Raw genomic sequence first — 13,515 nt, 5'->3', positions numbered from 1 at the left:
ATAGTTGGATAGATTGTTTTGGAAACAACATTTGAGACAGAAAAAACAAAACCAAAGATGTTCTTTAGTTGTAAATAAATACTTTTTAAACTAAGAGTGCACTCTGTTTATGTAACGCATCAGTCCATCATTTAAAGGGTTCTTTCTTGGCCAACGCTTTCACCGTGTTTCATGAAAATTGGGCAAACAGTTTTTCCATAATCCTGCAAACAAACAGAAAACACAACATCCTGAATGCATGTAAGAAACCAGCATTTTGTTCTTTATGTGGTTTGTTGAGACATTGTTGAGACAAGTTTTAAACAAGGCTGCAACTTCCGATCATCTTCATTACCAATTATAATATGCCCATAATCTTATAAATGTGTATAATGTTGTTTCCATATTAGAATTGTTTCACTATTTCTGCTTGAAAAATCTATGATCAATTATTTTTCTGTCGACCGATGAATCCATCAAGCGTTTTATCTCTAGTATAAAATACAAACAATGCCACATTAATGAACACTTTTGAGTGTTTATTGTGAAAGGTTCTTGGCAGTTTTTGTTGTTTAGCTTCCTGCGTAATGATTCACTCGCTGCAGGTGCTGTGCAGAAAAACAAAATCACCGTTTGGCTAAAACACAATCGAGAAAAGTGTAAAGTGGCCAAAACGCTGTCATCAACACCAAGACTGAAGTGAAGTCTGGATGTAACTCAACACTCTCAGACGCTGTCAGTCAACCTCTGGGTGATGACAGTGCATAAAAGGATCCGGTATAAAAACGACTTACATGAAGACTTTTTAAAAAAGGGATGTGACTAATATATGTGCACAACTGTAAATGGAGATGTGTGAGCCTCTAAAACTGCACACGCATCAAAATGAAGGTAACCAGGGTAAAAAAAAATAAAAAATCAATCCCCCTTTTCCCCGCTCTGGAACATTTCCTCTATGTATTGATTACCGCCCCCCCCAGTTGCTGAAGCACGTCATTCACAGGATGCATGAATAACATCACAGAAACACATGGCTCAGCATTTGGTCTGTATAGGAGGACTATTCATTAGTTAACAGAAAACCATCCATTCTGTGAGGAGGGACGGAGAGAGGAGCCAGAGGCAGGAAGCTAAGCTAATGATCATAACAGCAATGATCCTTTTACAGGAACTCTGACAAGCAGCCACTTCTTCTGACCTGCTTTTGCCATCATCAAAGTTGCTTCTTATGCTGCTTCCAATGCTAAACTATATCAAAACCTATGAGCTGCATCGTTTTAAGAATTTATACAGCTAAGGAAATACTTCAGAAGTTGTGAAATGCTCGCTGAGTTAAATGAAAAGATCTTCTCATCTACGTAAGAAAGCAAGTAAGTGGATTTCCGGAAAATGCAGAACTAATTTGCTTTGGTGTTTTTGGTGCATAGACGAGAAACGTAAATAAAAATGAGAAAAGAAATTAAAAAAGTTCTATTAAAAAAAAATACAGAAATATGTACAATGTCAGAAAGAGTTGGGCAGGAACGTGCAAACTAAAATGAATCCCATAAGAATAATTAAAAAGATGCTACAATCACATCCATATAGTGGCTTTAAATTACTCAAGCAGTTATATTAATCATGTAACAGTGGATCTCCAGTGGGTGTGGTTAGGGTGGCGCTCACAGGAAGGGTGTAGGAAGGGAAGCAGAATAAAAATAATCTGTGTGATACATTCCAGCCTGCTAATAAGATGCATATAAAGTATTTCTCTTTGTGCAGTATTATCAGTTTATTTTACAGAATAATAATCACATGGTCCCTGTGGCCCGCTGGCATAGAACCCCCCCCCCCCCAAACATCGACCACAGCGTGCACCGTGTGACCTCACCCACGGTTAAAGCACGGTGTGAACTTGGGTGCTGAGAAAAACATGAGCCACCATATATAAATATATCCATTCTGCATTTAGAGCAGCAGCCTCTCACATACACGAGGCCAGTCTGGTGGCCCAGATCTGGGGAAAGAGGACACCGTGGCTGGGTCACCAGGGGGGACTTTCCTGCCCCGGCCTCTCGCTAATAGCAAGTCATCAAACCTGGCATCCCAAGCAGCTTTAACCTCGGTCGCACAAATGGGGTCAGAAAACATTCTCAGTTCGGCTGGGGTTGGCCTCAGTCAGTGTGTGTGTGTGTGTGTGTGTGTGTGTGTGTGTGTGTGTGTGTGTGTGTGTGTGTGAGAGAGGAATCAATGAGGCATGGTAATGCATATAGAGCAGTAACTGTACAATCAAGGGCGTCCCTTAAGTATTGCAAAGCATTACCACACACACACACACACACACACTAAATATTCCTCAAAATTGTACTTGAGGAAATGTACTTACCGTTCACCAAAACATCCATAAACTATAGAATTATTGTACAGTTATTATCAATATTAGCAAAAAAAAAATCAGAGCAGCGGTGTGTTACTAACTACTCACACAGACCAGGCTGTGGGTGTTTATGCGTGTGCGTTGGCGTACATGAAAGCAGTCGCACGCGTGGGCAGGCATTGCATAAACATCACATACTGCATAAACATTGGTCGAGGCACTTGATTGAATGCAGCAATGGAAGCCTGGAGGGAAAAAAGCAGAGCGGGGGAGAAGGTCAGCTCCCCTGTCATACCTCCTTCAAATTGGATTCCCTTTAAAGGAACAGACACACCCGACACACTCCCCCGTACAAAACAAACATGCTGGGCGAGCTCTGGGGTGCGACCAGGTCGGGGGCCTACTTTCTCTTCTGGGGGGTTTGCATTAAACATGCAGAGGAGGGAGAGAGGAGCTGCACTCCTTATTATTATACATGCTTCACTACAAATGCACTATTATATGCAGAGTTATGTTAGAGGACAGCAGCTGGGAGTGTGAACACTGCATGGCAGCCACTAGATGTCTCTGCTGCTCTGGTGCTGCTGAGCAGGGTAGCTGAGGCCAAGCCTGCTGCCACGGTAACACAGATATTGCAAGGCGACGCCCGCTCATTCATTATTCATAAGGGAGTGCCTTGAGTCGGTTTCCCCGGTAACAGCTGTTAAATCTGCTTTGAGAAGAGGGGGAGATTCCCACTGTCCTGCCCTGACGCTTCATGCTGACTGCATATCTGTTTCGAAGGCCTCTTGTATCAAGTTCCCTGGATTAGTATTCCAGGCCGGCGCTTTAGACCTCAATGCTCCATTTCATTTAGTGCTCTATTTCCATCTGATGTCAGGCATGTGGATGGTCGGCTCTGCATGTAGTCCGTGTGCAGCTGAACAATTAATTTTCAGTTAATAAATCAATGAGATAATTTGCAGGAGCTCAGAAAGCAGCTGCTCCCGTGTACACACAAGCATAGTGTGCGGAGAAAAATACAATTATTTTGGTTGGAAAGTAAAAAATCTTAACTGAAGCTCCACTTACTAGAGCTTTCAACCACACGGTCTTCTTCAGTGGACAGAGTTGGCTCAGCTGTCGTGGATATTAGGCGTGTAATCTATATACATATTACCTTTGAAATTCCTATGCCTCGTCTGTGTTACCATTTTACAGAGCCCAGTAATGAAATTGCCAAATCATATTTTAGTTGCTTTACTTGATAGAAATGTAACCGATCGTGTAAATGGGCTCATGACATTGTTTCGTATCGATCGAAGGCCCATCAATCTAATTAAATCGATGGTGACTCAGCAAATATCGTATTGTTGTCCAAAGAATCACAACTTGTGACCGCCCTCTAATGGATATAAAGTACGTTGGTAAGTCTTCTTACAGAATTGATAAACCTAAACACCACCTCACCCCACATGTCCATGCTGATCGTGATGTTTAGATGTTGAACAGCATGTCCTGCATAACATTATGTTATTTCTTCTTGTTTGATGCAGCGTGAAAACTTTTGTAACCGAACCATGTTTACAGGAAACTGAAGGGAAGCCCAGTAATGACCGGAGTGATAACAGATGGGGGGAGCATCTGCAGCAAGGGATACTCTTCTCACTGGCACTCGTGACGAGGGGGAAAACAGAATTCCCTGCTGCGCTGGTGTCATCGCTGCCCGAGCTTCCATCCCGCTGTTTATTCTAGTGGCAGGGCCAGGAGCCAATCATGCTACTCTATTTCCTTTCTCTTCAAATCAACCTGTCTCTACTGCCTACAAATCATCACAGGCAGGAAACTGTGTCCAGCTTTGACCCGTCAGTGAACCAGTGATATCCTGACCCGTTCTCTTTCTGAAAAAATGCATTTAAGTTTCCAGTCCATCATCAACACGAGAGGAACGAGACAGTTCAGACGTGGGAACATGTCGTGTTTGAGCCGATTGAGAGTTGTTGTTACTTGTATATAACTAAGGAGTTACGATGGTGTTACATTGCACTTGCCTCGTGTGTGCCTGACGGCGTGTATGAAGTTATTAACGCTATAGGTGTGAGCGTAGAAGTGTGTGTTCAGTCTGTGCGTGAGTAAATGATACAACTCCTCCCAGTGTCTTGCGCACCACCTGCTGATTAAGCGAAGGGGGTTAGCCCCAAAGCTAACGACAACTAGCTCACTTAAGGTGGGCTGACCTTGAAGGTGGAGCAGCTGTTGTCAAGTCGCTCCTCCGAGTGTCGGTCAGATCAAAACTGCAACTGGTTTATTGTTAAACTGATCGTATTAAAATCGATCTCAACGGTTTAACATTAATTATAAAATCCCTAATCGTGACAGGCCTAGTTAAACAAGGATTAACAGGTGGATCTACCCGACGCATCCTTCACGGTCTCGAGGTTATAATACAACAATTAGCGTCAACAGCGTCATTGAGCTTTCACCTCCATCCAAGCACCACAACCATTAGTGATTTGGTTGATGGCTTTTGGGGCCAGTCAGTAATGATGCAGCAGAAAACATTCCATTAATACAAAACGGCAAGCAATCTCCAAAGTGTGCGAACTGCCAAATGCACCCCCCCTGCTCCCTCCCATCCTCCCTCCCTCCCTCCTCCCTCTCTACAAACTGCAGTCACTTCAGGACTCAAAGCTCAAACAGTGAAAAACTGGCTAAATCACTAGCTGCTGTGTTTTCATTTAACACAGCTCCCCTGGCAGCTCGGGGTGCAGTGTGCAGGGGCCCGGCTGCGATGGACAGTTGGTCAGCACCTGACACTTAATGCAAAGCCAACACTTTGATCTGATAAAAAGAGGAGGGGGGGGGGGGGGCATCCCTGAAGCCAGACTTTATCTGTAGAAAATCACATCCTGTCATGTGTTGATTATCCCGACTCAGCTACAAGTTGGAGGAGTTCTTCTGTGGTGCCTCATGGACCACCTCTGCCTCCGCCCCCCGAGGTCTCATTGGTAATCTGCTCAACTCCCAGCACTATATTGATGGGACCCTGCTGATGCCTCCTCCCTCCCCTTTAAGATTTATGTGCCAACTCGATTGGCCATCAATCACGGGACATGCTCAGTGGGGCTTCCAGCTCCGGCAAGAAGCTAAGAGCAGACCAATTCATTACAGAGGCTTTGGTTCCAGCAGTGAACCCCACCCACATGACTGATTAGAGGAGCATCAACAGGACTATAGGGCCTGTATTAGTTAGCCGTGTCTGTTCCGTGGAAAATACATCAAACAGATGATTGATACAGTGAATTGGGAACCAAGTAATCACAAAACCACAACTTGTAAAGTTTAACATGAAACCTTTAGCGAGAGGGTTGTTTACTTGCTTGGAGTTGCGCCGTTTTTCTCGGCTCTTGTATTTAAGCCACTTTATGACAAGGAGAAGTCTCAGTTCAAGCAGACAGTGAATGATGGAGAAATAAAGAACACGTAAGTCCTGCCAGGTAAGACGTATCTGTGTGCCTAAATAAAGTCAGCTCTAGAAACAAACAGAGTAATCTTTTTCTTTCCGATAACACTCTTGCTCTGGGAGGCATTTTATCAACTGAAGGTCAGCCAGTTGCAGCAACAGGGTGCAGACCAAATCATTTCAGATACTTACTGTTCCATATTGAGCTCGAGAGTGCAAATGATTTATCAGGCAACTGGCTGCCAAAACTGAAAACAACATGCGCTTGACATCACTTTGTCTGTTTGTATTGTGTGGTGTGACTGTGAGCTCTCGGAAGATTAGTTGGCATGGAACAAATGGGGTCCTAATAATAACAACGATCCAGACGGGCAAACCGCCACGGCGTTCTTGACTCCTTATTGTGCAGGAAGGAGGCAGTGAGGCAAGCTACATGGGGGAAAAGAGTAAAGTAATGCGACCTAATCTCAGATCAAAGAAACACACCTGCAGAAAGGAGAAGCCACTTGCTCCCCGTGTGTAACACTCCAACACCAGCAGCTCTGCAGTATAAAGCTAGCCTGTTACGCCGTTTCATCACGAGAGCAATTGCGAACAGCGTGCACCAGCACCATCACTCTTCTTCCTTCCCCATTTCCATTTCCTGTGGTTCGCCCACAGCCGCCTCCATCCAAACATGCCCCCACAGCCAAAGCAGATACTGTCGTTCTCCGGGGGAGAAAGTGCTGACTCACAGCACAAAGGCAAGTCTATCTTGCTGTGTGGGCACCGAACAGCATCGGACGCCACCAGGTGCCAAATCAAAATCGGCGCCCGGCCATTTCATTTCTGCACAGCTTCGTCCCTGAATTGACCTGAGCAAAATCAGTGTTGCAGTGTCGAGCTTTTAGTCACTGAACAAGTAACAATACTGTGACCAAAAGGTTGTGTAACAATAGAAAACAGGTAGTGGTTGTCCAACAGCTGTATTTACTGTACAAGGGAAGTTTAAGACTCCGCTAAATACCATATCGGATCAAATGTAAACATTATTATAACTTTAACTTAAAGGATAGCAATAAAAGATTATGTTTATTTAGATTGTTTAGGCTTTTTTGCAACACAATATTCTCACCTGCAGGATAGCACGTGTCACTAATAACATTAAATGAAACGAACGCCATTCATAATATTGTTATTTACTTCCTGCTGTGATGTCAAAATGACATGAAAAGAAGCACTTGAGAACAATGCTGCCATTAAATACACAACAAACACCGTCACCCTGAGGAAACTCGTGAATGTGACAGTGTGGTTCTGAACCTCTGAAGGTCGATTCTTTATCCTTACCTTTGTTGTTGTAGACATCTAGGTAGTTGGGTGCGAGAGAGATGGTGATAAGGGACGGGAAGCCAGTTGGTCTGACTCTTTCTGTACATGCGATATCTGGTAAAACGTCCAAAAAGAGAGGGAAGCGTTAGAAAACATTAAACATTTTACTCATGGATTCATCATCGGTGTTCAACCCTCGGGATATGATTAGCAGGTTTTTACTGTGGTTGTGTGTTTGTCTTGCTGATGCATTAGCAAAGGGGGGGGGGGGGGGGGGCAACTTGGTCGAGCCCCGGGAGAGTAAGTCCCTGTGTTGCAGGTTAAACATGCCCTCAAGAACCAACTCAGCAGTCAAACCAAATCTGTGGTTGGTGGTTTGGATACTTGGAACGTGACCTTTAGGTAAACAAAGCATCACCTCGGATGAGTCGTTTGCTGCGCCACACCTTCAAACTAATTATAGAGATTCTTTTTAAAAAAAGGTGCAAAGAAAACATCGGTGGAACTCAACAACATTACATGTGTGGACGAGGGTGGCTCGGGGCAGCAACCTCATGGGAGACGTCGACCGTGTCCCATGTGAACACGCCGTGGGAGTGCAACAGTAAACAACTGTGTGCTGTGCATCCCACCGCCTCCACCTCGCTTAGAGGGAGCTCAGCTCGACACATCCACCCACCTGCCCGTTCTAAAATACTAACTTTTCAAAGAGCCTTTGTTAGACATCCAGGGTGAACGGTTTGGCTGCTGATGAATAATAGACGAGCTGGCGAGTCCTAAATGTGTTTGAATGTGAAGTAAACAACAGAACTTTTCACACATGCACTGCAACCATGAACTTATCTACACCCCATTCTCCGCATGTTGTACGGAGTTCATATGAGAAACTATAAAAGTGATAAAACTTCACAATAGTTCTTAACAAGGTCTGCGAGGATCGTACTCGACACCTCTGACCAGCTGACCCCCCCCCCTCACGCTGGATACATCTTCATTTCTTGGATTAACACGACTTCTCTCAAAGTTCACTCTGCACCGAACCGGCTCTCCAGACAGGCGCAAGCAAACCCCAGAGCAGCGGGGAAGCTTTCGGTTTAATACCCTGGACTGACTCACTGTGTGTCAGTGTGATGGGAGGACACAGAACACTCACCCAGCATCCTGCGCTTCATGGGCCCGGATGATAGATAATAAGTTATTGTGTTGTAGAAAGTCACAGACTGCAGGGTAGCTGTTGAATAAAGATACAAACATTTGGCTTAGTCATGCATCAAGAAAAATCCCAGTCAGATCAAGAAGAAGGATCAATAGAAATAACTAAATAAGTCATGGGTGATATCGATTGTGCTCAGAGAAACAGTGAATATCCAAAACCAACTGTGGCTGTATTACCTTGAAAAGGTTGGCTTGAAGGTTCGTATCAAATTGTAACTTTGCTTGAAATTTAAAACAGGTCTAAAAAGATGTTGCCAGCAATGACTCATAATCTAAATAATATGCTTAACTTTTAAACAAGCGTTCATACTGAAAGAGGAGGAGGTGTGATGCTTCTCAAATGGTGGATTTTATTTGAGAATTAAACTCAAAAAGTGTACGACACATCGTTCAGAACAGACTGAGAGCAGAGCGACAAAAAAACCTTCCTGCCAACCATCAGACTGCAGGATGGCTTCACAGTTTTCCATAAGACAACCTCTCAGCACCAGCTTCTACTGGAACCTTTGCTCACAATGAGAACGGCAGAAGACAATTCACTGGCAGACAGCAAGTCAAATCTCTTGATCTGAAAAACAGTCGCTATTAAAACGGCATTACGACGATACTTCTGAGCGTTTCTTGGGACAAACATGATTAAAACCTCGGAGGATTTGTGAATCGTGGGACGCTGCGTGATGAACAGAGTGAGTGACGGCTCACAATGAGTGAGTGACATCTTTGGATCTGAAACACTTGGTGGATGTGGGAGGATCTTTCTGCATAATGTGGATAAACTCAAGTTGTTTTTGCAGTTTCATCTTCAGACTCTTTGGCTGATTAACAAAAAAAACACTTTGCAGCTTTTACAGCAATAGTGATATTTTAGTAAATCTCCATTACAGTGCGAAATGTAAAACGTTTGTCTTTGCGATTACTTCAACCAGCGGTAATTCTACCCAGTTAAACTTTAAGGTTTAGGACATATTTGTAGGGCTGCAATTCACTAATTAATAGTAATAAACACATTTAATGGATTAGTCATTCGGTCTATTAAAAGTCAGAAAATAGGGGAAAATCCCAGTTTCTCAAAGGCCAAAATGATTAAGTCTTTAAATGTGTGTGTGTGTGTGTGTGTGTGGTGTGTGTGTGTATGGGGGTCATTGATGTCAAGTACTTTGCTAAACAATGTCTCATTTTTACTATGTCTTAATGTATTGATAGACATACACACGTGTATATTACATTACTGTAATGTTCTTGCACATACTACACGGTGTCATATGGGTAAATAAAGAAACAATCAAGGAGAATAATATGTTTGTCATGAAACAATTATTTAGTGCAACCTGGATTCTGTAATCGTAGCTCAACGCCCCAGAAAAATCAAACATCCACATGCAGCAATCAAAACCAAACTATACATTTAGTCTTTCGATCTCTCGGGGGAAGTTCTGAGAGATTAGTTTTTTCATCCTGCAACAAAACCTGCTTTTTCCAAAATAGCTTTTCCGACATGATTGCGTCTCTGAATCAACACATTACGCTGCGGAGGTTTCATGATTACTGCGCTCACTGCTGTGGCGGTTTGACTGACAGGCTGCACTATTATAGCAGCTTTATTGCACCTCTTAATGTAAATTCCTTTGGGGCGGGCCTCTATTAAAATGTTATATAAGTAAATTAACTTTAATTTGACTGGCCTGCTTTTGTATGCATGCTCAGAAAGCATGCTTGGCGCAGAGGTAAATTATTCTAAATATAAAAAGTGTGTGTAAAGCCATTATGGGAGAGTGAAACCAAAAGGATCATGTCGACGTGAGAACACATGCATTCACAACATCTGTTGGGAGGGATGTGAGAAGGAAGGAGCAGAGAGGGAATTAAAAATGCAATGAGTTTTGGGGGGAGATGGGAAGGAATAAGGAATAAATGTTTTATTTCTCACTTGATTTCCTGCAACAGATGTAAATACTTGCCATATGGAGCCGCTCGACAGACAAAATACATTTTGATCTACTTTGTTTTTTTGGCTGTTTGTTTTTTTGAGTTTAGAGCTTCTTCCATCTGTCCAACAACAGGGCGCAGATGTTAATGCACTCCTTGGACAACATGAGGAGCTGTGCAAGAAATGACTTAATTGTGTTAATCTAAGTAGCACTTTGCATGTTTGCTGTGTTAAAATGAAACATTTTAATGTTGGTTAAATATCAAAAGCTTGGATTAACACTAATGAAAAAAAGACGAAAGGAAAATCACTTTAGGCTGATTCATTTGTGCTGCTGAGTGGAGGCTAAAATAAAAGCGACCATATTTGAAACATGTGCAATTTCATGCCTGAGTTGCGTTTGTAAAAAGAGTTACGAGTGTGCCTACGGCGCTGGGGGAAATTATTGGTTGCTGCAAGACAGAAGCAACAAAGAAGCTGATGGTTTTCGGGGAGGGGTTGTTGAGGAACGGCTCTCTCTCAGTCTGCCTTAAACAGTCTCATAAATCCTCAATGCCAGTGTGATGCAATTAGCGACCGTGCCCTGGGCAGATGAAGTGAGGGACACTGATGAAAACACGACTGCAGAGGAATTTCCACCAAAATGAGCAGGATAAAAGTACAACACGAGCAGACTGAGCAGTCGTTAGGGCAAAAAGGCCGCATGCCTCACATATTATAACCCTTCAGTAACGTGACCCACATTAAACAACCTGTTGGATCTGCAGTGTAAAGGCTCGCATGAAGAAGTAGAGAGAAATCCACAAACAGCAGAACTGGGAGTTCATTTCTAAGCATGGACATTAAAATACTATGAAGTATGAAACACCTGTTATAAAAAAAAAGAAGGAAAAACAGAATCAGATGAGGAGCCTCCGGACATGTCGGAGTACTTCTGCACGCCGGGGCCAAGTAAGCATTGCTCGGGTCGTAATGAGCGGAGGGAGAGACAGCACTGTGCCTTGTGGTAATGTGCCAGTTCATTACATTCTGTGACAGTGTGAGCTGCCTGCTCCGAGCATTTCCTCTGTTTGTTCAGTTACTCAGCTCAATGGAAGGTAATGTGGGTTACATAAACACTGGCGACGATCTAAGGAGGAGACTGTGGGACTTCTCTGATGCACGCCGTGTTCTAACAACTCTTCGTCTCCTACTCACAGTTGAGGAGTCGCAGCAGTAAGAAAATGAAGGGATGCAAAATGGAAATCTGGCAGCAAGGCTTCTTGATTCAGCAACTCTTTTCTTTTTTTTTCCATTTTGGTTTATGATTACTGGAGTACTTTATCAACCTCCATACCTGACTTTATGTGACTTTATATGCCGTCCTGGGGAAAGTTCATTTCATTATAAATGTCTGAGGGTTTCCACAGATAACGCAGCCAAAACTAATCAGTAGATGATTTATTTTCCCTAAAAGTAGTCAGAACACAGAACAAGCTTTTTGAAACACGGTCATGTTTTTAACTCCAACATAAAACAGCGTTGGCTTCATATGAGTCACATAGCCTGATCACTGCTATGTGATGGTAGTGAGAAGCTTAACACAAAGGTTATAAAACCTCAGATAACTGTAATTGTAAGAGACAGAATACTTGCCTGTAGAAGTAGGAACAGCCTCGCACTGTGTTGTGTGTGAAATGCTCTTGGCTCTTCTCGTTCCCAAAGTCCTCCAGGGGGTCGGACCACAGCAGATCGCACATTGGTCCGTATGCTGGGGGCTCTTTGAATCTGTCTAGCTGTGGAAGAAAGAGTTAGGACTCTTGTCAGCCTCTTTTACTGGGAAGCTGCACACGGAGCGAGCATCCTGCTGCTGAGGAGAAAATATGTCTGTGAGAAGTGCGATGGCTGCTTCTGCCATGATGATGAGAAATAAAGTGATTTGATATTCTATTCAAGGTACAAAGCAGTGGAATATTAAGAACATGCAGTATGCATGACGCGTCAAAGCATCTTTCAGTACCTAGAAGGCTTTTTGTTTTTGGAGCAATGAACTTACTGTAAATGACTTTTGCTTTCAGCTCCTCCTCGAACAAAAGCTTGTGGATTACTGGATGGGTCGCATGATGGACACTTCAATAGAGCAAATTCTATTATGCATGCCCTCTGATTGCAGCCACAAAACCCATTTGGGATTATTGAATTAGTTTGAAAGCAGGATCCGACTCTTCAACATTTTTTTTTATCAGAGTGAGGAGCAGAGCCGGTGCTCACGATCCCTTGTGTCCCGAGCGTCATTTGGCAGAATCACTTCATACATTGCATCTAAGATTGTTATTTTCACATCATGCTAAAACGAACAGTTTGTTCCCTCGTTAACTTTAAATTAATTCAGAAAATACATGAGGCGGACAGGAAGTTTCAATTGGATTTTTAAAGCCATTAAAGGAATAGTTCACCCACAGAATGACCGTTTGTACATCAATAACTCTCCTGTGCTGCCTTCAATTCTAGAAGAAAACTTTGTTTTTCTCACATGCCTCCATGGTGGACAAAGAATTAACAAAATAGAGCAAAGTCTTGATGAATTTATGTATTTTTAACCACAACAAAACATTTGCAAACTCTCACACAACTCAAGTATAGTCCAAGTCTCTGTCCAGTCGTACGCTCACGATATCACAAATAATCACTACAAACGTACTCTTTAAAGACACTTCTACATAAACACTCTCGTGCTCCACATTTCATTCAGGAATTTAATAAAAGTTTTTTGTCAAACTAATTTTTAATAATAACTAATAACTAATAACATTTATTAATAGTTATTTATAAACGATCATTTTGCGGGTGAAGTATTTCTCCACCGGCCACCTTCTGTTAAACACACACACAACCTGTAGCTTTTATGAAACTGTCTCGAATCAGACACATACTTTCCTGATGTCGTCAAGATTTGTGATTTCTGGAGACAGTCCTCCGTGTACACACAGGAACTGCTGGTTCATAAGTGCAGCCAGGGGAAGGCAGTCGAAGGCGTCCATACATGCGTCATATATCCTCTCTGAATACTTAATTTCTACCTGTCATGGGGGGGAAACAGGGCAGGGAGAGGAGAGCATGCCAAGTCAAACAACGCAGCTCTCATACCTTGGGGCAGTGTGCTGGACTGGGACGGAAAGGCTCTCCGAAGTGCCAGAAAAACTTCCCAAACACATTTTAAAACAGCACAATTTCACAGCTCTTTTCTGTTTTTTCCCCCTCTCCGTCCGAGTCCAACAGAAATAGTTCTGACATGGGTAAATATCG

The 13,515-nt window shown here is 43.0% G+C and overlaps 1 pseudogene; it reads right to left on the bottom strand.

Moving 5' to 3' along the window:
- The window catches only part of LOC115023689 (serine/threonine-protein phosphatase 2B catalytic subunit alpha isoform-like), a 27,132-nt pseudogene extending 13,854 nt beyond the window's left edge, over nt 1–13,278 (bottom strand).
- Nucleotides 13,279–13,515: the final 237 nt, after the last annotated feature.

This window comes from Cottoperca gobio, chromosome 18 (assembly GCF_900634415.1).
Source record: "Cottoperca gobio chromosome 18, fCotGob3.1, whole genome shotgun sequence".
NCBI lineage: Eukaryota > Metazoa > Chordata > Actinopteri > Perciformes > Bovichtidae > Cottoperca > Cottoperca gobio.
Note: the sequence above shows the minus strand (reverse complement) of the source record. Positions and strands in the feature narration are given on the sequence as shown.